This window comes from Mastacembelus armatus, chromosome 5, assembly GCF_900324485.2.
Source record: "Mastacembelus armatus chromosome 5, fMasArm1.2, whole genome shotgun sequence".
NCBI lineage: Eukaryota > Metazoa > Chordata > Actinopteri > Synbranchiformes > Mastacembelidae > Mastacembelus > Mastacembelus armatus.
Window position 1 is genome coordinate 18,974,172 of NC_046637.1, and position 26,587 is coordinate 19,000,758.

General features: G+C 39.1%; 1 protein-coding gene across 4 annotated transcripts in view; it reads left to right on the plus strand.

Annotated features, from left to right (window-relative positions):
• The first annotated feature begins 1,256 nt into the window (after positions 1-1,256).
• LOC113130120 (band 4.1-like protein 1) overlaps positions 1,257-26,587 on the plus strand; it is a 66,666-nt gene continuing 41,335 nt past the window's right edge. For 3 of the 4 annotated variants that reach the window (XM_026306453.1, XM_026306455.1, XM_026306454.1), the window contains exon 1: positions 1,257-1,534. The gene's annotated coding sequence lies outside the window, so the exon portion shown is untranslated. The remainder of the gene's footprint in view (positions 1,535-26,587) is intronic. The other variant, XM_026306456.2, reaches the window with a different exon arrangement.

Below are 26,587 nucleotides of genomic sequence, written 5' to 3' on the forward strand. Positions count from 1 at the left end.
TTTATTTTGTTTTGTGGCCACTGGGAAAAAAAATGGCAGCACGTTTCAATACTGCCATAGTGTATTTGCATAACACACCAGCATGTCCAATCAATGTTTGTGGAAGAATTGCATTGTGGGTAAGGTGGCAGGTTTGGACAGGTAACAAGAATGCATTGGGTATTAATAGCAACAGGAAAGCTCTGGTTCTGCTGCATCAATTTTGAATTCTGTTCACAAAACTGTCCACCATGAGTCCAACGGTCTTATAACAGTAGCGTACCATGCCAAATTGGCGGAGTACTTTTATTTTCAATCAGACTAGTACAAACCACTTAACTCACAGGGGACTGTGGAAGAATCAGACTTGAATTGAATTTTGGTGCTTTGGAGCAGTCACCCTTAGTTTGGTTGTTTATCCAGCCTTGGTACTGGAGTTATTTGATATTAGATGAAATAAGTTTGTCCTACATAGTGCTTACAATGTCTGGTTACTAAGCTTGTAGTGACCTTCTGTGTTATGGACAAAAGCTTAGTATTGCTATTATGTTTATACTATCTTCCTGAACACATTGCAGCATCTGAACCAAGCTTTTATTAAAGGGCTGACAGTGATTAATCAAATCAACAACAGCACTCCCTCATCAGTGGTTAATTAAATCAAAGTCTTTCAAAGCAGCATAATATCTCGTTAATTTAGCAGGCACAATGGGAAAGTGATTCCTGCAAATTACTGCTTTTAATGGGCAGCTTCCCTTTATTTCTGTTTACCACAGCAGGTGGCCGAGGGCGCGCTGCCCTCTGTGCTAATAAATCCCATCATCTCTGTATGCAAAGGTGAGGGAGTTGGGTCTGTATGTTATTAGCGGTGCCCCAAGTGATGAAATCAAAGGGATTGTGCCATCCTGACGACACTGTAAGAAATAACAGCAACTCCTCTGATGTAGTTGCTGGGGCTTTAAATATTTTATTAAAAGCAGGAGAGGGAATCTGCCTAAAAATGAAAACACCGCAACTTGCTTGGCCTATCTATCTATCTATCTATCTATCTATCTATCTATCTATCTATCTATCTATCTATCTATCTATCTATCTATCTATCTATCTATCTATCTGGTTTATTATTGCCAAAATCACTGAGCCGTGCATGAATGCAGCTGATGGAAACAGTAAGACATTATGTCACCTTGTTGGTATTGTTCCGCATGTTTATTCAGATCTGAGTACTTGTTGAGAGAGGGGCACATTTCTGCGCGAATAACAAACGCGTTGTTTGGCTTTACGCATTCCTCCTGAACACTGTATGCGTGTGTACAGCCTATGCTTATGCGCCTTTCTCTGCCTCCCCGCATCTGACAGTGTCCCCTCCCTCTTTCTCTCTCCTCCTCCTCCTCCTCCTCCTCTTCCTCTCGTTAGGCTTTTCACCGGCAAAACACCGACACACTCCCTCTCGCTCAAACCGGGTAATAAACACGGAGCGGCGGCAGGAGCAGGATTGACCTCCCCCGGTGCGCACCATCCATGGTCCTCCCCTGGATGTCCGTCTGACAGGAGGGTATGTTTCAAATATTCACGTTCCGACCTCTCAGTTTGCTCATATGCTTTTAAGCATAGCGTTGGTTGTGGGAAATGATGTGTTGAATGTTGGGCTTTAACGTTTCCAAAGATCTCTTACCGTGAAGGCTGCGTGTGGTGTTGTACTTGCCATTTCGGCAGAGATCGCGGTGCTTTTGTTACACTCTCTCCGTGTTTTCAGTTGCTGCAGTGAGCAGGTTATATCTTCAAGCTGCAACAGACGCTCATTTTATAACGAGCATGGACTTTCCCCCGCTTGCCTGCCGTCCTCTACCGGGCGGTGAGTAATATTATGGGAATGAAGCAAGAAGCAAGTTGTAGCGTCGTTTCGGGCCGGTCAGCGTTGACATCCAAACAGTCAAACCTCTCCAGTGCAGCCACTTCATGCTGGATGTTCCCACACAGGGCAAGGCCCGGACATTTTTATTATTTATTTATTTATTTTTATTTTTCCCGGCCCTTCAAAGTTTGTGTTTGACCTGAAAGATCATCTGTTTGTTTCAGTTCTTGTCTCAGCCTGTCAGAGCAAACTGTATCTGCTGTTGGCTGTCATGAGTGTTCTGCAACACACCCTCCGCTAATTATGCAACAGCCACATTGACAGAGGCACATAAACACAGAGGACTTCCAGTGTGTCACGCCCTCTCATGCGCACCTCTAGTTTGCCTACACAAAGTAGTTGAGTTGTGCTTTTAAAATTAAGTGGAAAACACTTCACTTCTTCACTTGTAGTTATTTTCTTGCTCATTGTTAAATCAGGCAGCCAAAATCAGACATTAGCTTTACACAGGCTACAGTAGTGAATCAGGGCTTTGGCTGGTTTTGCCTGCGTGCTCAGGCAGGTCCACATGAAACTGCACTGCACTCACCTGTGGCCCCCTGGCTTTTTCAGGGTTTGTGGAATTATGTTCAGCAATGAAGAAGGATGCACAGGTTGACTGTATAATGCTTTGTTAGGACTGTCCACTGTGGACTGTGGTGTTGCAATCACCCACTGCAAACTGATGATCAGGAGAGTCGTAGCCTATGAAGATATATCTTTTAACTGACTTGTAAGAGGTTAGTTGTGTTATTTTTATTCCTGTATTGGTTTGTCAAGTTCTAGCTTTGGCTCTGTTGCCTCTGCAGCATTCTGCCTGCTCCTTGCTGCCGTGCAGGTGGGCATGTGACACTCATGTCACACTCTTCATCCAGGCCGCACACGCTGTCTTGCTCAGGCTGGCAGACCTGCTGTCAAACAGCATGCATGTTGTTAATGTTGGAAACATTCCTGTGTCTGCTGTATCAGCCTTGCCGAGTCAGCATTCAGCCAGACCCCCCCACCCGTGAGTATCACCTGATGCCTCTTCTCCCCCGAACTGTCATGGAGCCATTACCTCATCTCAGCACCAGCACCAGTTTCTTCCCTGTTAGTGTTTCAACGTGAATTTGTGATCATACAGAGTTCAGACGCACTGAAGTGAACCAAACGCAAAGATTCTGTGTGGTGCTTTCTTTCTACTGTAGTGTATATGTACATGAAGTCCAGCTACTGGTGTGTACATGTCAGTGTTTGTGCATGAGCTCAGATGCCTGAGGGTGCTGCTGGGATTTCACAGTCCAGCATGCTGCCTAACACCATTTGCAATTCAAATGAGCACGTATGAGGCATCCAGTGAGGCTAAGACAGCCCTCCTCTCCTCTGTGTCTCATCGAAGGCAATCATACCTCACACTTGCAGGTTAACTCAGCCATTTCTTATTGACCTCGCTGCTGGAAAAAGTGAGCGGTTAGTAGGTTCTGTGTGAAACTGTCACACAATGGAATAATATTTTCAGATTTTAGTCATAGTTGATTGTGTATACAGTACTGTTGGCACAGACAGGCTACATAATTGTATGGAGCTAATGTGATGTTGCCACTGATGATTACAAGGTATGTGACAGGTAGTATGTGTGTTCATGTCTGTGTGTGTGTTTCCTGCACTTGGCTGTCATTGCTCTTGGCCCAGCTGAATGTTTGTTGACCTGCCATGTTTTTGTAGCTTTGTGAGTGTGGTCACGTTTCTTCCTGCCTGCTGAACTCCAGTGACCCCTCACATGCATACAAAGAAACACACATACATACGTATTTGTATTTCTACACTTACAGGGACCTGACCCTGAGTTATGATTCAAATACTTGCCACTGTATCAGCACCCTTTATTTTACAGATGTCTGATGTTTCTCATGTGTTGTGCTTGCATTCAGCAGTTTCCTCTCAATGTACGTATTCTTAGTGATAATGGCAGAGTCTGGATTTCCTGCGCAGCTTTCAGATTGTGTACCCAGACACTAGGGAATTCATAGGAAAGAACAATTGAATGCTCCAGATGTTATACCGTAGACAAAAGCTGTATGTGTTTCATTTAATGTGAAAGATGACATTCAGTAACATTTAAATGTGTCACAATTGATGGCATGCCGACTGTCCTCTTTAGTCTTTTCAGCCTGTTTTCAATTCCATGCTCTCATCTCTTAACCTCAGCGTCCCCAAATCTGAAGCCTCTTCAGAAAGTAAAACTTGTGACTCATCATCCAAGACTTTAAAAAAACACTTCCACAGTCTCACAGAAAATATTAATATTATACAGCTATTTTCACAGCTGAGTACTACTTTCGTGGCAAGTGTACAGTGTCTGTTTATGGACTCTGGTTAAACCAAATCTTTGCACTAAAACTAAAGTTGTCTAAAACTTGAGTTAGTCTAGTCTCTGCCCGAGTACAGAAGCATGTTCAGCGGTGTCGTCAGGGAGCACCTGGTGAACCATTTATACATAGCTTTGTGTTGAAATTAATATTATATACATACAATACAAGTTTCCATACACAAATGAAACACTGTTTACACACCATGTAACTGATACCTGATAACTGATGAGCAGTACTGTGCTACTGATTGGCTGATAAAGCTATATTTAGAAAGGTACAGTGCACTTGGGCTTTGTATTTATTTATCCAATATTAACAAGGACCTATTTTATTTTGTAGTATGTGTTCTTTTATCAGCTGTGCTTAGAATAACCAAAAGAAGAAAACATAGTAGTACCCCAGCCGAATCCAACAACACATAGTGGCTGTGTGCGTTTGTGTTTTATGTGAACTGAATAAAGCCTCATCAAGATGCTGCAATTATGGTGGCCTTGTCAAAACCTTGCTGGGGTGCAGACCTGAACATCATATTGCTTCACTGTGTGATCTTTAGTAGTGTGTCCTGGGGCTGCCAGAAACAATGTGCACAGTTATTTGGTCTTCATTCCTTCTACTGAGGGTCTCTTCTCAAACCAGTCACAATCCTGTTGCTGTCTGTCTGATCAGAGCTTTTATTTTTAGCTTTGGTTTTTACTCACACAGCTTTGGGGCGATTTATTGCCTTCCTCAGATTGCATCATTCTGTCTGCACTGGGATGTGAGAAGAGAGAAAGAGGAGCTATTTCATGCCAGGAGGCAGTTTTATTTCACCATTCTATTTCCCACCTTCAGTCATACAGTGGTGGAAAGCATCACTGTGTCCTTCTGAAAGGGAGGCGGGGAGCTTTACCCTGAGTAGCAGCAGCTCAACTCGCCTCAGCCTGTGAGTCAGCAGGTTCTCCATTTTTCCTCTTTTCCCTTCCTTTGCATACCTACACTCATCTCCATTGCTCCTTAGTACTACCTTCCTTGCCTTCAAGGATGAGACTTATCGTGTTGTCATCTGGCTCTGATCTGGTGCAACAACACCCATAATGCACCTCAATTTTTGCATCCCAACAATAACGTGGTAATTGTATTGCGCAATAATAGTAATATTGTGCAAAAAAATGGTTTCTAATCTTTTTTTCAGCGATTTTAACCTCTACCAACAGCTACCATTGTTTTCTCTCATCGGTTTCTCTGCGTTCAACACTTGTGGAGGAAGGCTAAATGTGTTGTTGATGTGTGTCCATTTCTGTGATGATTAGAGTGTATGTTGATCTGTGTCCATTTCTGTGACGATTAGAATGTGTGTTGATCTGTGTCCATTTTTGAGATGATTATAGTGTGTGATTGCCTGAGCCTTACTCACTGTAGAAAGCTAAACTGAGGACAATAGTCTGGAGTAAGGTTGATCGTAATGCAGACTATTTATGAATACATAAAACAAGACCTCAAAAACAGATTAAAAGAGTGCAACGAAAAGTATCAATAAACATATTATGAATAACGTGCTAATTAAACCTGGGTAAACTCCAGAGGTGAGTTGCACATCATTTTGTAATGAAACTGCACGGTACTGGTATAGTGAAGCTGCAATGGGCTTTTTAGGACAAAGATCCCATGGTAACTGATCTGTGATTAAAAATTGTGGCTGCTGTGGTGTAGTTCTGACCTCTTCATTATATTTCACTGCTAGTTAGACTGACAGATGACTGTGCACCAAATGTGCAGTGAAGCAGGTGGGTGTAGTTTGTGTGCAGGCTGTGACTGACTGTCTGCTTGGTCGATAGGACCCCATGATTCCCTGATTTTCAGTGATGAGGGTCATGCTGGCTGTGTTTGTTGCAGTGGTCTGTGAATGCATAGACTTACAGACTACTCCCAGTCCCTTTGGGCCTGTCGTGTGACTTCTAAACTGGTCGGACAGGTTGGAAGGCAGATCCAGGCAGAGCTGCAGTCATTGCCCCACACTCTGTACACTCACACTCTGTGTGTTTATTTACAGTTCTCAGGTTTAATTTAAGGGTGCACGTGATACTCGTGTGTTTAGTGTGTGGTTCATGCATTTTGGTGTGCAAAAGTTTGCTTCTTGCTGTGTCTCCAGCCATCAACTGTGCTGTCCATGCATACTGGCAATCTGGATCACAGGACACAGCATAGTCAGTATTGTGCACACATTAATTCTTTCCCCCATAACACCATAAATTTGATCAACTGTGACATAACAATATCTTCAGGTGTGTGTTCCAGAAAGCTGGTTTAACAAACTGAACTCAACTCTGAGCTCTAAGTTGATTAATCCTGTTATGGGAAACTCTGACTTTTTGGTTCCAGAGCAGCTGGTCAAATTTAGTTCAAACAACTGAGTTGATTAAGTCGGAGTTAACCATGTGCAGAAGAACTATAAAAAAAACATCAGTTTAGCTCAGATACAACAATTCACCATGGCAATGGAGAAATTTAATCTTTAGTCTACATTTTTCAAACAAATGGAATCAGAAATTCTTATGTGTTCTTATATAAAACATGAACAATTTTCTAATGAAAAGCAACAGCTGCAGTGGCAAAGGCGAGGAAACTGGCGTGGGAGAAAATTGTTGCTAGAATGAAGTTTTAAAAACACAGTTACTTTATGCCTAGTCCTTTTATTTAACACTTACCAGAGTTTGTTTCTTTTAACAGTAGGCTACAGATAAATAACTGATGTGATATGATGAACCTCACAGCAGCTCAAAATGAAATATAAGAACATGGTACAAACAGGCAAGACATAGGCATGCTGTATAGGCTCATTAATATAACCTCATTTGTTTTAAGAATGTTGGCCACATTAAAGAAATTAAAATTTTTTTCAACACAAAGTGGCTTTCATTGCAAGCACAACGCAGTTTTTTAACACAGGCTACGTTCCACCTACAAATCATTACAATCCTCCCTGGCGTTAAGCTATATTTTGTGTTTAATCTGGACGTTTCACCTTTTATTCTTGACATTTCCAATTTATTCAGCAAAAATGAACAAAAAAACTTCCCATGTGGCTCTAATAATCCATCATGTCTTGAGGCTTGAAAGGAGGTGATATGATTAACAAAATGACAGTTGTTCCAATAGGACTAACCGCAGTGTGCCTGTGCAATAAAGGACTGTGCAGTCTATAGATTTTATTCTGAACTGAGGATAAATCCACATTGTACATGCAAGGAGAGATTGCTGTTCTTACACTGGCTGATTGATCATAAAAACAATCACGTCAGTAAAAATAAATTATTAGCTACTCTGACTTGAATTTTTTTTTTATCTGCTTCTACCGAAAATGAATGCACTTTAAAAAGCTGTTTGACATGACGAATGTGGAAATTAAATAGCCTGTCTTACAGCTTCTGAAGATTCGACAGGAGGGAGGAGCCACGGAAACTCATAGTTTCTTGAAGAAAACCTGCCAGTGAGCAAGTTAGTTTCACGGACTAAGTTACTGGGATAACTAACTTCGAGTTTAAATTATCTGTGTTTCCCTACAGTCAGGGTTGAACTACTTTTAGTTTTCAATTTCTGCAGTACCCTCCAGATTTGTTATATGTGGTGTAGTTTTGCTGTATTTTTCCATAAATCTGTTGCTATTCGGAAGCTTTTGAGTGTGTGACATAATCTTCCTCAGCAGATGTAGTTGTTTCAAAACAGCTCCTAAATGGTCTTGTGGAGAGATTTATTTTGACCAATTCTTTTTCCAAGGCTAAGCCAAATGAACATTCAATCAAAAATTGCAACTTTAGGCCAGGTTTCTGCACAATTATCCCCATTTACTCGAAAGGGGCTATACTGTGTGTTCATATTTTTTGCTGACCATTTTTCTTGCATACTATATTTTGGACTGGACTGAACATAGGTATGGGTTAGTAGGGTGTTCCTCCATTTCCTAGTCTGCTCTTAGATTTTTATTCACATGTGCGACTGGGAAAAAGGGAAATACAGTATCTTGAATTAGTAGGAGTCAATTACTGTGGGAGGCAGAGCAATCCCATGAAAATTCTTTGGTGCGTTCACGTGTTGTACAGACCTGAGAGTCATCAGACGAAAAGAGTGATTTTTTTTTTTTTTTTTTTTTTTTTTACATACAAGTTTACATTTGCAGTACTTTATAATTCCCAGGGTTAGAGTGGCCAAATTACATAAAACATGGAAATTAAGATAAACATAGGAACAAAATACAAATCCAAACATAATATACTAATTATATTTTTATAGTAAATACTTTGTTGGTTCTTCTTTATTTTTATTGCTCCAATTTTCAGATCCTGAAAATAGACTGATTACTTCAATAGTGGCGTAATATATACAGGATATGCAGTGTAACATGATGTTTTGTAAAATAATGTACATTAGTAGATCAAATCAGTGAATAATGTCATGCTGTACAATTAGCTGACATATCTATTATTTCTCTTCAGTTGTGTAGTTGAATTGAATATGTTGTCTTGCTCTTAGCTCAGATTTAATAAAAAAAAAAAGCACATGATGTTCACTATGATTGACAGCTTCTCAAGCAACATACAAACCAGTCTCTGCACCGCGACACTGAAAAATGCATCAAAAATAGAAAATAATCCACTCCTGTAAATTGTTTGATCTAAACCTTTTAATTCATGAGAACTAGTTCCTCTTCTAGTTCTCTACAAGCTGATTGTAATTTTCTACTGCTGCTTATACAGTATATCCATCATAGCTGAATCAGCTACATGCTCTGGTGTTCCTCTTTACTGCTTTGTTCCTCAGTATGCCAATAAGTGTCGTCTCACCTCATTAGTAAGGCTGTTGATTTATAATCAGAGCAGGTACTCTCCTCTGCAGCAGCTTTCTCTGTGAAATAATACACTGATTTTGGTGCAGCAACATTATGTGGTCTTGTTGGGAACGTGTCAATAGTAAACCCACAATGCAGTTTACTACAAATCCCAGGCATTTTATTTGACAAGCAGCAGTGGTTTGTAGAGGAAATGTACTGTTGTATTGTTGGGTGGTCCACTCCTGCCTGAAACTGCTGTGCCTTGGTTTTTGATCACTCAAGCGTTTGTGTTGTTATTGCTCTCCTCACAACACTCTCACTTCTCTCCTCCACCTGCACTCAAAGAATTGTAAGTAACGGAAACCACCCATTATTTTGACATCAGCAGCTCTTTCTGTGATAGTTAGCTGTTTATTGTTTTTTTTTTTTTTTTTTTTTTTTTTTTTTTTTAAACCGCTGTTTGTCCTACAATCTTGGCAGCTTTTATGCCAGCTGGCATTAAATGTTTTACTCTACATGTACTGATCATTTATGGATGCTGTATCATGCATTGATTTTTTTTTTTTTTTTTTTTTTTTGCTTTCATTTTTATGTTGGCAGCGGTAATGAGAGGCTCCTTTATAATTCATGCCATGATTGATGTGCCTCTGGTAGCAACGTTCGTGCTGCAATCTCACCAGACACTTTTACACCAACAACACGAAGCACTGCCAAACACTCCAGTGCACAGATTAAGATCCTTGGTGTTGGTTTTCAGCTGGCATTTTTCAGTCCACATAGACACATAGTAGTAGTATCTGGCAAGTGACTGATTCCTTACAGATAAGTTTAAAAGACAAGACTAAATTGTTGTTGAGTGGTATTGACATGCTTTTTAGCTTCGGCCTTTATGAGCCTGTCCCTGTCTATACTTAAGTAAACAGCACTGAGCTCCTTGTTCAGCATCTTTACAAATCCTCTGACACTGACACCAATAACACTGAGAGCCCCTGTAGCTTCCTTTCAGCCCCAGCACTGATCCTAATAAGGAGACTGAATGGCTCTGTACAAACAGCTGAGTTGAGCTGGGGACTGGATGTATGCCCGCTTTCTCTCTTCTTCTCTGTGTGCTGTGGGTGAAGTGCCTGTTTCAGTCTCTTCTGATCTGCCTGTGGTTCTCTGCTGACCTGGTCAGTGGTCTGTTCAGATGTGGGCAGAAAGTAAACTCCCACATCTACTGGACTGGTCAAATGTAATAGTTTGCTTAAAGTAAAAAAAAAAAAAACCCTGAAAGACACACATGAGCTTGGTCTGTTTAAGAGCTCAGTGGAATACTAAAAAGTCCAAGGTTTTATACTGCAGGTGAATAAGACTGAGAAGCTAGATGATGCTGGTATTAGTTAGTGACCATCAATGACTATAACACTTGTCCTCACCACCAACTTGATTGCCAGAACTACCAGGAATAGGGCTGCAACAATATGTCAATAAATTCATTAGTCAGTTGTCAAAACAGCAATCTGCAAGTATTCTGATAACTGAAGTTATGACAAAATGTAATAATGTTCTGGACATGGATATTTTTCACCATTTTCTCCGTTTACAGAGTGAATGATTTATTGATAATGAAAGTAATCTTGGACTTGGATTTGTTGGATAGGGGTACTGGTATATGGATAATGGTATATGGGGCTCAGTGCACCCATGGTGGACTGGCATTTTAAAATGCTATTGGTGTAATGACCATTTTTAGGAGGGCAAAATAACAAGAATCTAGTTTAATTCTGAACTCTGCTTTAACACCTGCATTACACTGGGAAATAAGCAGCAGAAGCTTTTACACCCACAGCGCCAATTTGATGAAAGTAATTTTGTCCTTAAGAACATTTCAGGACTATATTAAGAAACACTATTATTTTAGAAATGGAAAAAAGTCCCATTAAAATATAACAGCACTTTGTGCCATTTGTGATGATTCAGATTTGATGATTTGAATGGAAATGATGCCACCCTTTCAGCTCATTGTTGATTTCTACATGAAGAGAGAACCAAAATAAGATTCACAGTATGATGTTCATACTAAATGCTTTCTTACGACTTTGGACTGAGTTGATTTGTGCTTTTTTTTTCAAACAAGGTAAATCAATATTTTTAGGGTTAGGATATACATATACTTCAAAGATAGGAAAAGATCATTGTAAAAAGAAATAATTTCTCTGGGGAAATGTGGACCCTGTGAACATTAAAGCCTCAGAGTTACCGACTCTGCATTTATTTCTCTGAACAGAGTGGGAAGCTCCCACTGTTTCCCTTACAAAGTGGTTTGCATTTGCACATGTTGTGTAACAGATAGTGGGAGTGAAATGCACCGTCACAACATAACAGGGCTATGATGTTTTTGTTTTGTTTTTTTTTCTTGGTAGCAGCCAGTAGTGTTTTTACCAGCGTATCGCCACACTTGGTCCTTTTAATTGGACACAAAGAAAATAAATCATGTGTTAAATTTAGTCCAAAAATGGAAAAACACCACAGGGCAGAATTTTCAAAGAATGGGTCCTTGGAGCTAAAGGAATAAGTGGGTATAGAAAAAGGATGGATGGATGGATGGGTCCTTGGAACTTGATTAGGACAGTGTAGTGACAATCCTAAATCAAGTGTTTAGTTTAATTTGGTAGTTTCCAATTAACTGCTTTTTTCACACTTAACAAAAGCACTCTGTGCCAATGTTTCTTTGTTGCGTTTGGTTAGTTTTAGGGATGAATCAGTCAGTGGCTGATTACTGTTTAGTCTGAGCCCATACTCAACTCTGCCTCTACACCTGACTCATAGTTGCTGACCATTACTCACAGTGTGTTGACACTGCCCTTATTTTAGCATGTGGCTGTCTATGAATTTCACTGATTATTTCCAAGGCCTTGCTGACCTGTAGCTATACTGTTGTTTCACAAGCAGCCAACCATAATTCTGTGGGAGAGAGCTCCCCAAACTTAGTACTGATCAGTGAAGGGCAGCCTTGGTGTCTTCCTGGACCACTAGAGGTTGAAGAAATAGTTAGATATTTTGCCAAATACTCTTATTTAGCTTGTATTATGTGTGTTTCCATACATTTGTTTTATTTAGAAATGCTGTAAAATGGAAAAGAACCTTCTAAATATTATATGATATTGTTATATTGTATTGCTGGCTGTTAAGGTATGACAAGATATATGGATTATAAAACTTTGGCGGTGCTTATAATGGGATTTTTTTTTTAACAGCCAATGCTTGCTGTTAATCCCTTGTTGGCAGTCTTAATGCTATGCTAAGGTAAGGGGATGCTGTTTTATCAGACAGTTTTGAGAGTGGTACTGATCTTGTCTTCTAATTCTCAAAAGTGAATGTGCATATTGACCTAAATGTACAAATGCACAAATAAACAGGTTGCACAGCACTTCGAGCCATGAATGTGTTTTCATTTAAATTTCTAGACCACCTGATGAAATTGACAGATGTATTTACTGAACGTTCATTGTGGCTCTAAATGGGCGACTGTTTATTCTAGCAAAATGTGGACTTTATCAGTAATCTGCAGGCTTTAAACAGATGCTCTTTCATCCGCCTCTGCATAGTCTCAGCCAAGACGGGCTGCATGCGGCCATTAGAATTTTCAAACGAGTAAACAAATAAAGCAAATTAAATAACTCGAATGCTGACTCTATGAGACATTTGACATTTCACTACGAGCTATACGCCATGAGCACAATAAAAAATGTAGAAGGAGGGGTGGAGCAGGGCAAGGCCATCACCATTCATCTCTCTCTGTTGCTTTGTCACCTAATCCCTCAACACTCTGCCCAACTTTTTAATATTATTAAAATCCTTAGTTGAAATGGTTCATATTTAGCTTCTCTGTGTCTGAAAAAAATTATGATACTGTGTGAAAACACAAAGATAGATTTTAAGAATCAGTATTTATGTAACTCTAATTCATGTTTACATGTTCTATTGGCAGACTGGACTGTGGACTCCAAATAGGCTAACTACTAATAGAACATTTACTTCAACCACAAATCCTCTCAAATTGTGTGCTTTGACCCCCACAATCCTTCCCATATCCTACTCACAAGTGCTGTTGTGGGTTTTAGTCTTTAGATTCACTGGCAATGGTGTTCAAGGTTGCTGGGGGTGCATCCCTGCAACTATAGTCCATTCTCATGTCCGGTAAACAGCTAGCTCTCTTCCATCCAGGAAACTATCTATTGCTCCACTTGGTATTGGCCAGCCTCTTGACATTACATTATCCCCTTGCACTGACTGAACCTCTATAGTCACTATAGTTGCCCAACCTTCTTCTGTCATAAATTTGTAATATCCTATTAAATTCTTCAGGATTTTTGTCCAAAATAACTGTGAATTTTTCCGTTCAGTAGAAAACAAATTGCAGCCTTCAAAGGAGCCAACAAACTTTGTATCAATGCTTTTCTGTTGCCTTTGGCTGATAATTATAACTGCTATACGTAGCATCATGTAAATTTGGTGAACAAACATATAATGAAATGACTCTGGCCTGATGTAGATGGGCTATGTGACATTTCACTGGGATTGGTGCAGCCTCAATGTGGTCACAGGACCGTGGACGGTTTTCATTTGAAATACGGAAGGTGAATGGAGCTCAGCAGGGGAACCACCTCTGTGAGTTGGCTCATGTAGATCATTTGTTTCTTTTTGATTGCTCATCATGCCCACATTCATAACCCATGCTTATTATACTCTCAGATTTTTCATATTTCATGGTTTGGGTTGATTATCCATTTTTCAACAACTCCTGTCCAGGGTAGCTTTGTTGACTTTCTATTAATATTTTATGTCTAGATATGTAGAGTACATTATTTGAGAACATTAAATGTTATCATTCACATGACTGGTAATAGAGGGAAATGCAGTTTTCTGTTAGTGCCCATTTGTTCTGTTTTAGCCTTTGAGCTGTGTTCAGTGCAGAATTAAGGAGTCATCCATCTGATTCATATAATTATATCTGTAAATTTCTTGCTTCAGAAGCTCTGCCGAAAGTTGGTGTGTGTTTGTGTGTGCGTGTGTGTGTGTGCCTGTGCGTGTGTGTGTGATTTCACAGTGACATTATGGGGTCTTGGCCCTCATTGAATTTTAGACTGCTGATTGTTTCAGGTTAGGGAAAGTCTCCAGGAAATAAGTGTAAGTCAATGTGGAGTCCCCATGAGGAATGAAAACAAATGTGTGTGTGTGTGTGTGTACGTGTGTGTGTATGTGTGTCTGGCTGTCACAGATTAGTGTTCCCCTAAATTGTTTTTCTTTTAGTTTTTGGAGAAGTTAAACTGCTGCATTTCCAGACCATGCAAATTAAAGAATAAATAATTGATTTTAAATTCATTTTTGGAAATCTACGTGCAGGTAATGGAGCATGCCAGCTTTCCTATTCTGTAAATAATTCAACTGTGAAACAGAAAATGTTTGAGATAGAGTCTAAAGTTTTCACATAGCAGCAATTATATTGACTGTCAGATCCACAGTAATAAACGCATGAATCAAGAGATTTGCGTTTATATTAATTTGCTATTTTTCAATCACGCAGGATGAAAAATTCTTGAAATGCATCTAATTCAACATCTTTATACTTAAAATACATCGCCTGGTGATATGTAATCTCCGATTTTCTTTGTGACAGACCCTGGTAGACTGTGAATAAATATATATATACTGTGTGTGTATATACTGTGTATATATATAATCTTGCCACACTGTTTGATAGGGGGAGAATGCAAGTTGCACTTAATATACCCAGCCACTTTTTCTTTCTTCAGTATTCCTCCCTCCCTCCCATCTTTCCACTTCACACACTCTCCGGGCAACATTGCACTTCAAGTCAGTCCTCCAACCTTCCATGATTCTCTTATTGATGGGTATCTTGGCCAGAATTGGAGGGATCATTGATTAAACACGGCGACAGGTTATTAGCCATCTCGTTTGTTTACCCAGCTGAACAGACTTCAGCAGAAGTCAAGAGTAGGAAGTAGAGATCAATGTCAAAGTCATAGTGAGGCTTTTTATCCTGTTGCATCAATCGCAGCTGCCACTGAGTCATCCTTCACACTTATTTGATAGAATCTCACTTTAACCATCTTCTCAAGGTTCTTATAATACCTCTTCAACAGCTGTGGGTGTGTAAGCTTTTAGTCAAACTCTAAAACTGCATCAAATTGTTAGAGGTGCCATCTTTTATGTCAGAGCTTTTTATTAAGGTCAGACTGAGCTGAAGGCTGGTAGCTAATGTCATTTTTCATTTTGAAAAAGTCAGCATACATTTTGACCCCTGTAGGTGAGTTTGTCCTCTGCATTTGACCCATCCTGCTGTAAGTTCTTGGGATCAGAATTCAGCTTTTGCCAGTCGGTCAGTAGCAATGGTATCAGCAATTTGGCAATTTTAACGTCAAACATACGTGACGTTGAGTTTGTGAGATTATGTCCCAGAGCCGACTAAGAGCTAACCATTGAACCAACATGCCTGCAAGTTCATTTTTTTACTGTTATTGTCTCTAATGTCACCAGAAATGCCACACCCCGAAGAGCTAGTTTTTTGATGATACATTCATAGAACAAGGAAATACTGCTTTAATTGATGTAAGATTTCACATTTAACTTACTGGTGGGATACACTGGATCCAGAAAGCCAGACTAGAGAATAAGGCTTGGTGGAGCTGGGCCAGAGTGTGCAAACAGTAATCAGCATACCTGAATGCAATAGCCTGTCAAACAATTAAATTAAAGCTGCACCACTCAATATTTCTGTATAAACAATGGCTCCAAAGACTCTGCATAATGTGAAAGGGAATCACTTATACTGACAAACTCACCAAAATTATTACCCATGTCCTCTGGGTAAACAAACTGATATGTGCTGTTTAACATCAATCAACATTAAAATGTTAGTGGCTTAGCTTTAATGTCTTCCTAATGATAGAAAAATATTGACAAGACATGCATTATAAACACTGAGGACTAAAATTAATGTGGAAAATATGTTGATTTTTCACTTGATTTCAGTGCAGTCAGGGGAGTTTGTTGCTTTAATATTCCTCTGCATTGGCTTAAACATTCAGGGTGTTGACATTTGTATCAAGTGAGTGCAGAAATAAATATAGCAAAAGGTGATATTAACCTGTTGCCCAGGGGAAATTTAACCTTTCCTCTATTTCAGTTGATTCAGGGTGTCTGCGGGTCCTTAAAATATCCTAAATAAACTTTTACTAATAAAAGGTCCTAAAAGTATTAAATTGTCTTAAATTTAGATGGCCTCACTCTTGAATGTATTTAGAATTACTTCCAGTATGCACTGTGTCAGTTGACACTGTGTTTCTGCCACGTTAATTATGCACATAACACATTACACACCACACACATGCTGCACTTGTGGTGTAGCCCCTTGTCTATGCAGCAAGTGTAGTGAGTGCAGCATGCAGTCTGTCATATGAAGTGCACGCAAGACTTCCGTTAATGTCTCTTCCAGGCGCATGTTCACTTAGCCATTGGACGTGTTTTTTAGAAGAGCACAGAGAGGACGAGAAAAAGGAAATCTACAGTCAGAGGTTAACTTTGCTCTTCAGCTGTGGAAATTTTTTTTAGACCCTTTTAGACCCCTTGCATTTTGCTATTTGACAATTCAGTGTGCAAAGTGACAATTCAATGAAAACAGCGCCCCCCAGTCGATTGCATTTTCATTTCATTGTCAACACGAACGTTTGGTGTCAAATTTCAAAATGAAGTGCAAGTCTTGGGTTTTTTAGTAGGTCATTGTCTGTTGATAGGTAATATTCTGACTTTGTAACATTGACATTTATGACAGAAATAATGTTCATGATCGCTTTTGGTAGCCTTCATTTTATTTTAATTTCGATCTTCAATTTCATTTAAATGGGTATTAAAAGGGTCTTAAAAAGTCTTATATTTTAACTTGTTACCTGCAGACACCTTGTGATTGTCAGTCATTACTGGCTGCATGAATGAAATTGTTCTGTGCTTTGCTACCGTTTTTAACGGTTTGACCTGGATTTTAGCACAACATTTGCTGAACAGTTATTGATTTTATGTTCTCAGCTCCTTGCCTCTGTTCAGGTGCTCAGTATTATGTTCCTCTGTCCAGATGCTGACTGATATCTCGTTTAACTATTCCAGTCTTCACATATACATGCTCAGCCTGTAGGACGTGATTTTAAAATGAAGCTTAAGGTTGCAGAGTACTATTTGTTAGCGGTCGATATTGCTTTGAGTTTTTCACTTTCAAAGTAGTACTTGAATATCTACTAAAAGGCCTGACTGCAGATTCCCACTCCTGTCTTACTTGCAAATTGTTTGAAACAGCATTTAGACCATCATTTGTTATTAAAAATAAGGGACACTTAAGTTGTTTTTCAAGAATTGGAAGACCTTTAAATTCATTTGAGGCAGGCTTCCCTGCACGTTCTACCTTTCAGCAGGTTTGAAAGCATTCACATCACAATTCTCTGATCAGTAATACAAGCTATTGTAATAGCAACACATTTGTAAATTATGAAGAAATGGCTTGATAGTGTGAGGATTAGACTGACGATTTATTATGAGCTGTGACCAGTGTAATTTCCACACGGTTGTGCTGTGTGTGAAAAATAATGCAACTTTGAGTATTTTTCATCATTGTGGCAAATATAGAAAAGACCAGCAAAAGTATAATTCAGATAATGCCCACTTAGAGGATTTTATTTACATTTCTTTCAGTCAGTGTCAATAATCCATAGCAAATACTCCAAGTCACAATACTGACTATTGTGTCTCTACATAAGTGTGTGTGCTTGCAAAAGAGAGCATTCAATCTCCTCCACAGACAAGGCTGACAGGACAGATAGCCATTTACCTACAGAGTGCTGGGTCAGCACATTCAGCCTCTCTTATTTCAAGGCGGCACACTGCCAGTTACCTCAGGAGAGGAAGAAGCAGAGAACTGAAAGCTGTTTTTGTTTTGGCTTGCTGCTGTATGGCATCTACTTTCTCTTAACTGTCCAGCTAATGTTCACCTGTGTTCTGCCTTCTGCTTCTGTGTTAATGGAACTGATAACATGAGTGATGAGCATGAATACAAAGTCATGGATTGAGTGAACATGCAAGTGAACTGCACCAAGCAATACACTTTACTTTCATTCTACTTTGTTGGATGAATTTCAACATGTGGATGAATATAATCATAAATGTCCTAAACATTGTATATGCAATATGTCTTTTTTAAGGTTATTTGTGTGGAAAACATCCACTGAATGACAATGCCTGTCATGCTTTGAGCTAGGCATTGTACTCAAATCCAGTCTAGACACAGAGAGGCAAGGTACAGCAGATCAGTGAGGTGAGTTTATTAGACAGCAAGGGGAAGCATGTGCAGGGGAAACTAAAACACAACACTACTGGACATCAGTGGTGAGGAGTGCAAGATGCTGGAGGGGTGCAGAGTCCAACAGAAACGAACAAACAAAAAAAAAAACAAAATCCAAACAATAATCTGAAAAGCAGTGAGCCTGATGAGGGAACAGTGAGGCAGGTCCTTGAGCACGAACATATACTGCATAACATAACGAACCAGCAACTGAAAAGCCGGCCAACTGAGGTATACAGCATACAGAAACAGAGGGATACTAATTAAACACTGGTGTAACCAATCTGACGCTGACAACAAAAGACACCTAGGCAAGGAGCAGAGAACAGGAAACACTTCAAAATAAAAGTCCAGTCTACCCCCCCCCCCCCCCCCCACAGTGCAGTGAATGAAATGAAATTCATGAGCTGGCTTTCAAAGGCAGCATCTATCAAATGCAGACAAGTAAGTCTCTTCATGTAACATAATGCAGGCTTGTTCTTACTCATACACACATGTTCCTTTTTTTTTCAAATAAATTATTCTGTTTCTCTGTGGTACAGGGTTATCTCCTTGTGTGCAAACATACATGTGCTACTGCTTTCGGCACCCATAGCAGTGATTCCACAGCAATCCATCTTACCTAAAAGACACACTGCAATGTGAATAATGCAAAGAATATAGTTCTGTCTACCATCTTTCTGCTTCTTGCACATGTCAGTGATTGCTGGCAAAATAAAAAAAAAGCAGCATCCAACTGGTACCAGTTTCAGTGATTGCTGGCAAACAATGAAACGCTTTATAAACCTTTGATAAATCAATGGTTGTTGTTGTTTTTTTTTTAATTGGATTATAAATAATTGACTAATTATTAGATTATTATTGAGAATAGCTTTTGTTCAGGCAGGAAGCTTTGAGTCTGTAGTTCATCATGGAGAATCTTCCAAATGGGCATTTGGACTCTGACCTTCTGAAAAAGTGCTGCAGGCCATTTGAACAATAGCCAATTTTTAAAACAATTTATTTAAAATTTACAGCTCCAGACTGGGTGCAGTATTATACAAAACCCTTACCCTTGAAACATTTAACATTTACTGTATAATTACATGCAGATAACCTATAGAAATTTGCTGAAAAGATAAACTTTATTCATCCCCAAAGGGAAATTCACATAGCCTTGTAGTTAATTAGTAAGTCAGTAGTAAGAGTAGTAAGTTGTCATCTGCCATTGGCTAAGGTGTTGTAGAGCCTGATGTCAGTGGGGATGAAGAATCTCCTGTCTTGTTCAGTCCTTGATATGGCCCTGTATTAAAATATTTTAGTATTAATACATTTATTAACTGCAGATTTGATCATTTATTAACTTATTAACATGCTAGCATTTATATCTGCAGATTTAATGTGTTAATACAAAGTGAGAAAAACTTTTTTTTTTTTTTTTGACTGGGTTCCTGGTTGGAGTCATAAAAACAGTCAGAGACCTCATTTTACTATCAGTTTTAGTTCAAGGCAAAGTTTTGGTAGACAAACTCTAAAAAGAACCCTCTCTAACTAAATTACTTGCATTTCTCCTTGTAGCATTCCTTAGAGGTGTCACAGTGTGGCTCTTAATGTCTTAAGCAGGATGAATGCATTATGCAAAAGGGTGCACACGGGAATAAGGAGGGGAATCATAACCAGCAAAGAAGCTGCTGATCTGAATAGCCTCTGATCGCTCTTAATAAACACAGGCAGACATCAGAATGAATGTAGAACATCACCGTACACATGAGGGACTTGAACATCAACAAGTCGCAACAACATGATAAGTAGCTTCTTGTGGTGCAGAGTATTCTTGTAGATAATTTACAGGGTTTGGTGATCGAGAGGAATTATGGGTAGTGTGCTTGCGGCTCTCAGACCTTCCTCTCCTTCTCAATTATTCATGCACTCAGGTCAGCCCTTGTTCAGCACAGATTGATAGATTTTATAACTGGCAGGTTTTTACCAAAGGTTCCAATTATACCTCAGGCTCAGGACAAGCATATTAAACAGCAGATTATGTATAATGCTTTCTGCTATTGATCGGTGACAAACCGAGCCACACAAACACACACTGGCTCAGGCTCAGCTCACATTGTCAGGCCTAGATTTTAGCCAGTGGCAGGATTAATGACAGTGTGCCCACCTAACACTGACCTGCAGGTCAACATAATGGAATAGAGTCTGATTTTTGGTTTGAGTGGGCAACAGCCCAGCTCTTGTGTGTTTTAGATTTTATACTAGAAAACTATAGCAGAAACGTGTGTGCGTGGGGAAAGTATGCGTCAAATTTTTAAAGATGTACATCTACGAGAAAAAATTTGCATTGATTTGCATAAAACTTGGGCCAAGTGTTAAAAAAGGTTGAGTATTGACTTGTCATTGACTCTCCAGAATTTCAAATATTAGGTTTGCCATTTTTGTGTTTGATGTTATCGCTGGCACCTAGTGTAAGATGAACAGTCTTTACATTGCCTCACTTGAGAAACTTAAATAGACTTTTTTTTGGTACACACAACTTTCAACCCATTTTAAGTTGGTAATGTGAACTGAGCAAACAATTGCCTGTTTACACATTCAACAATTACAGAACAACATTATCATGCATTAGAAGTCTGGCAAAGTCCAATTTTCAGTTTCCCATAGCTCTGCTCTTAGTCTCTCCCAACTCCTGAGGGCAATATCTGGCTCTTAAGAGTAATATTTGGCTCTTCAGCTGTTAAATGTTCCACTGTGTTCACCAGCTAGTCTCTAACTGTGTCTGAGCACGTAATGGACAGTGTGTTTATTAGTTTTTTTTTTTTTTTTTCCCAAAAGCAGCTACCCATTATGGCCAAAGAGAATAGTATGAGAACAGTGAGAATGACCCAAAACAATAAAATTGTGGACTGCCAAAACAATGAACTGATGAACTGAAACTCACTCTAAAACTTTATAAAGTTGAGGTTCACCTGCCTGTAGGTTCAACACTATGAGTAAGACCTTTCACATTGTCATGTGACATCACAACATGTTTCATCAACTGACATAAAATATAGATCATAGCCTTCTTAAGCATTACGGTAATATCTTACAGTAAGGTTAAACTATTCCTTGTTTTGCTTCAAAACTGCAGTTTGAAGCAAGAACAACAAATAATTTGATCTGTACGTTACTGAAAATGTCTGAACAACCTGATAAAGTGAAATATTTGTTTAGCAACCAGCAATTTCACCAGTTGTAATGATTTCTGTGGCTTTAGCTGTAGCTAATCAATGTTAATACTATGAGTCAGCTAAAGAACAAAATGAAACTCTGGCTGTTGTCTGGCTAATATGCTGTCTGTGTGATTGTGTCTGTACCAGTTAAAAATTGTTTACTCTTGATGTTTGCAAAGAAAGAAATTGAACTGTGAAGACCGGCAGATGAGTGAGGCTTCCTCTAGTTGCATAGTGTTATCTGATTGCATCCCGTTATTTTCAGACAGCTTGTAAAACATCTAAAATGTCTTAGTCTGAATTATATTTATCAGACCTGCTGTAGAAAATTCAGGTGAGTAGTTGACAAGTTCATTACTACTCAATTTCAGGGCTGATGCACAGAGACAGAAAAACACATCTGCACACAGAATCACTAACAATTCTAACCTATATGTGTTTGGACTGTGAGAGGAAGCCTGAGCATCCAAAGAAAACCCACACAATTTCTGCAATTATTATGGTCTTATTTTCTTGATTTCAGTCATCTAAAAATGTACTAAAGGAAATGTTGAAAGTTACTGGTCAGATCTGAGGCTTTATCGAAAACTTTACTATGTGTCACGTGTTATTGATTGTTCTCACCAGCTCTCATTTTTCCAGAGTGTTGTACTGTAGCTGGGGTTAATGAGTAATGCTGAAATGATCCACAAGTCTGTCATGCAATCATTTGCTCAGTTGAACATTGCTTGTTTATAATACCTAATAGCGAAATTTAGCTGACCTAGCTAATATTAGAATGAAGCCAGTTTGGTCAAGTCCAAGTCCATTTGCATGATATGATCCACCAGTCAGCTTCTAGGAAGAAAAAGACATCAGCCCCAGATTGTTAAGCCTTATCCCATTGTATGACACGATTTTATTTTATTTGTGTGAAATGTTTTAACCTGCTTTATCCTCACTGTGTTTACCTGCCCAGTCTGACAGTTTTTATATGCTTTGTTTGTTTTATTACTGGCTCTCATACAGGATTGCCAATCAATGCAGAGTACATCAGGAAGGAAGGCAGGGCTGTTTGACAAGAAGTGCACACCTCCATGCACCCTCGTAACACACACATCCATGCTTACACACTCACACAAATGGGTTGATGCAATAAGTTTGCTGTGCCGCAGTGGCTCTTGGCATGCCCTTAGTGGGAGGATAACAGAGATTCGATGAGCATTTGTGCCTTCATACTGTATGAACACAATGCAGTAGCTGAGGTGTGTGTTTGCCTGCGTGTAATCTGTAGCAACAAGGTGATGTCAGTTAGTGTGTAGGCCTGCTTTTTGTGTATGTGTGTTATTTCCAAGTGTGTCCAAGTGTGAACTCCAGTCAAATTATGGAGTAACTTAACAACTGTGTCTACCCATTATTATGCATTATTTCTCCCTCTATCTATGTCGTTTAGCTGCTCCTGAGACTGTCAAGTTCATTTCTTCATATGTATAATAACACATGGCAATGGCAGAGTGAAATATAGTATGAATTAAACAAAAAGAAGAGGAAAAGGCTGACTGGCTCTTTGGCAGGTAGGCCTGTCTTGGCTGTGAATGCGTGAAACAGATTTAAGGCTGCTCTGAATTCATAGAGGGATTGGGATGTGAGTTTGGGGCAATTCTGCCTGTTCTGTCTTAACTTGTCAAGATGTAGCATTCGCTGTGTGAACGTCTCAACACTCCAGAGCCTAGGAGTCAATAAAGGCAGAACCACTTCTCTTAGTAAAGGTCCCACGGCTTGCCCAAGGATGCCTGTCTCACTCAGGATCTCTGCAGTAATGACAGTTTTATATTTTATTTGTGGAACCAATGATTCCTCAGGTTTAAAGCCGAACAAAATCAACCTCAAGTGCCAGCCATAGTGTTACACTTCATTCATTCTGCTGTTCAGTTCAGTTCAGCTTTTGTTCATGTCAAACTAGAAAGCATATTTACCCACTAGAACAATATTAAACCAAAATGTCAAAATGCTGCTGCTTTTTTAAGGGTTAGACTGAAAAGTAACTAAGCATGAAGAAATATTTTATTCTTACTCCAACTTTTGCACAGATTGTCTGTTTCCAACACTTAAAACAACACTCCCTAGAGTGCAGTGTTTTTTTTTTTTTTTTTATTTTTATTTTACAGATTTTTTTTTTATTTTTTTTTTTAAATCATTCTGAAGAAACCAACTCTTTCAAATGCTGGCTTTTATCTATGATCTGGACTGTTTTCATCATATATGACTGATTTGAATCCATGAGCTTTTCTTGTAGTTAAAAAAAAGAAATTTCACCTACATGTGACTAGAGATATTGTTGCAGTGGGGTTGAACCTGAAATCAGCGCAGTGACTAAAGCTTAGATGTGAATATCTTACATCTAGAAACTGCAGGCACTTGTATGTGACAGGGAGGAGTGATAACACAACATTGTTATGCCTTTTCTCTTCTCTGATCCCTCTATTGAGCCACGCGTCTCTTGTGCTGCACACATTTTACACAGTCTTGATGAATACCACTTTAATGTGCAAGCTAAAACCTGTGAGGGGTTGATTTCCTTGAGAATCTGCAAGCAGACACTCTTGTTCTAAGAAGCCTTCTTAAAAATCCTCCTTGAACACACTGAATGCTTAAGACAAAAAGACTTTCTCAGTTTGTCTTGTAAATAAGTCAGTTATAATGAGATTACCCAGAGACTAAGAGTATTTTAGACTTTAATAGAGCCTTTATTCTGGCACTTGCAGCTAAGTAAGACTTGAGCTTTCTCATCTTGATTAAAATGCATCAGTTCAGTCGAAGGCTGAGTGCAGCAATAGCAGACTTTCTTTGCATTCAACAGCCTCAGTCTTTTTATGCTATAACCAGACAGTATATTTGTAAAAGAAAATAAGGTGTTTCAGAATCAATCTCTTCTTCCATTTAGTTTTTCAGTGGTGGAGCAAAAAGAGATCAGAGGAAGCATGTTAATGAGCCAGTCTCCTGGCTACCACTCTATACAATGCCCATTGTTTTGCACCTCAGAGGCGATGCTGAGAAAATCCCAAAATGTGCAGTTTAGTCAGCCATGAAACACAACAGAACCACATCTGCTCCTTCCCCGCAGCACCAGAAAATGAACTGAATGACAATGTTGCTAATCGATTAATTGTTTAAGTCATTCTTTGAGCAAAGAAGTTGCTGCTTGACTGCTGCTCAAAAATGAGGATTGTCAGTGTTTCCTGTCTTTTGTGATTCTTTTTGGCATTTGAATCAATTAGTCAAAGAAACTACATTATGAATTAATTTTGGAAATGATACTTGCAGCTTTAAAGCAGGATTAGCAACTAATGCCAAAACCCTATTGTTTGTATTGAAATAATGTATTCAGATTCTTTCTATGCATATGTCTTTAAGTTTAGAGATATGATTATTAATAAATAAAAAAAAACTTTATATAAAATTCATTTAGACAGATTATTTAACATCTTAATCAGAAAGAAGGAAAGCATGAGATATTCTGTGTCGAACTGTCCATGGTTGTTTGACTTCGTTGTGTTTCTGTGTGACCTTGTGGCATAAATGATCTGCCCCTGCTGGCAGATTGTGCCACAGATGTTGATCAGGGCTGCAGGCTGCCCAGAGCCCACTCTGTGTTGCTTTTTAAGGACAAGCAGCAGAGGACACTTTGAGGCCGACAGATCGATTGCAGAAAAGTGTGCGCTGTGGAAAATCTCATACCACAGAGAGCAAACAAACACTCACCCTCTTACAGAGTCATACAGACACAGGTACAATGAAACACGCACAAAGTCACACATCATGTGTGACTTCAGATGTATGGAAGCATAATGTAGTGGGTAAAGTTTGACTAGAGTCTGGATTCTGCTGCTTTTCTGAATGATCCTCAGTGACCTATTTAGCAGAAAGCTGTTGATGATAGCATCCTTTCATGTTGAGCAGCTGCTTCTTCTTTTAGTGGCGTTTGCAGTGTTGGCAATAGTGAGCTGGTGCTGAATAAAAAGTTGCTTAAGGCATCAAGAGGATAAGATATATTCATACAACATATTCTTCACCCTGAAGAGCTTTTTTGGTTGCATTGGCCGTATGTTATCTTTGTCCTGCTGAATGATGAAATGGAGTCCAATGATGTTTGGTGCATTTGCCTGAATCTGAGAATTCTGATAGCTGGTTGGATTTTATTTCATCAGCCCACAGATCTTTTGTATGTTACTGTGAATTGCAACCTGACCTCTTTGTTTTATGAAGTCTTCTCTTGATCATTGACAAGTAAACATGTACAGTACCAGTGAAAAACTTGCACACACCTTTCCATTGAATTGAAAAAGAAAGTTTGTCCAAACCTTTGACTGACAGTGTACTTGTACATGTCTTCCTGTCAACTGTCCAAATATTTATGATCTAGAGTGTATATTCTTTGGTAAATCATAGGTGTACCACAGTCTGATTTATGACAAACACATTGTGTTACTCTATGTTTGGCCAGTTGGATGCTTTAAATGTGAAGCAACTGCATGAGCAGTAACTTAATTCAAGTCTTATACAGCTGTAGAAGAATAAACAGTAAACAATTAGGAATTCTGGATTACATGCTGCATCATTTTACTATAAACCCTGTGTTTTTAGGAAGCAATTTGAACTCCACCGCTACTGATTACATGTACTATACTGCTGTATATCAAGTAGATACTGAATTGGTAATGCATAATACCAACCATAAATAGTGCTAAAAATTGATTTCATGAAAATTTAAGGGTTAGAAATAAAAAATTAATTAAGAAAAATATATTAATGGTATAATATTGACAGCTAGTAGAGCGAGCTCACAGGGGAGCAGTTGGAGGGTAGACATGATGATACAGCTGATGCCTCAGCAAAGGTAAATGTATCCCACTACAAGCTGAAAGTGTCTTAAGTGCACTCATAGCCTGCAGTGACTTCATAGTTTACTGAACACCACATGCAAGGTTATTTTTA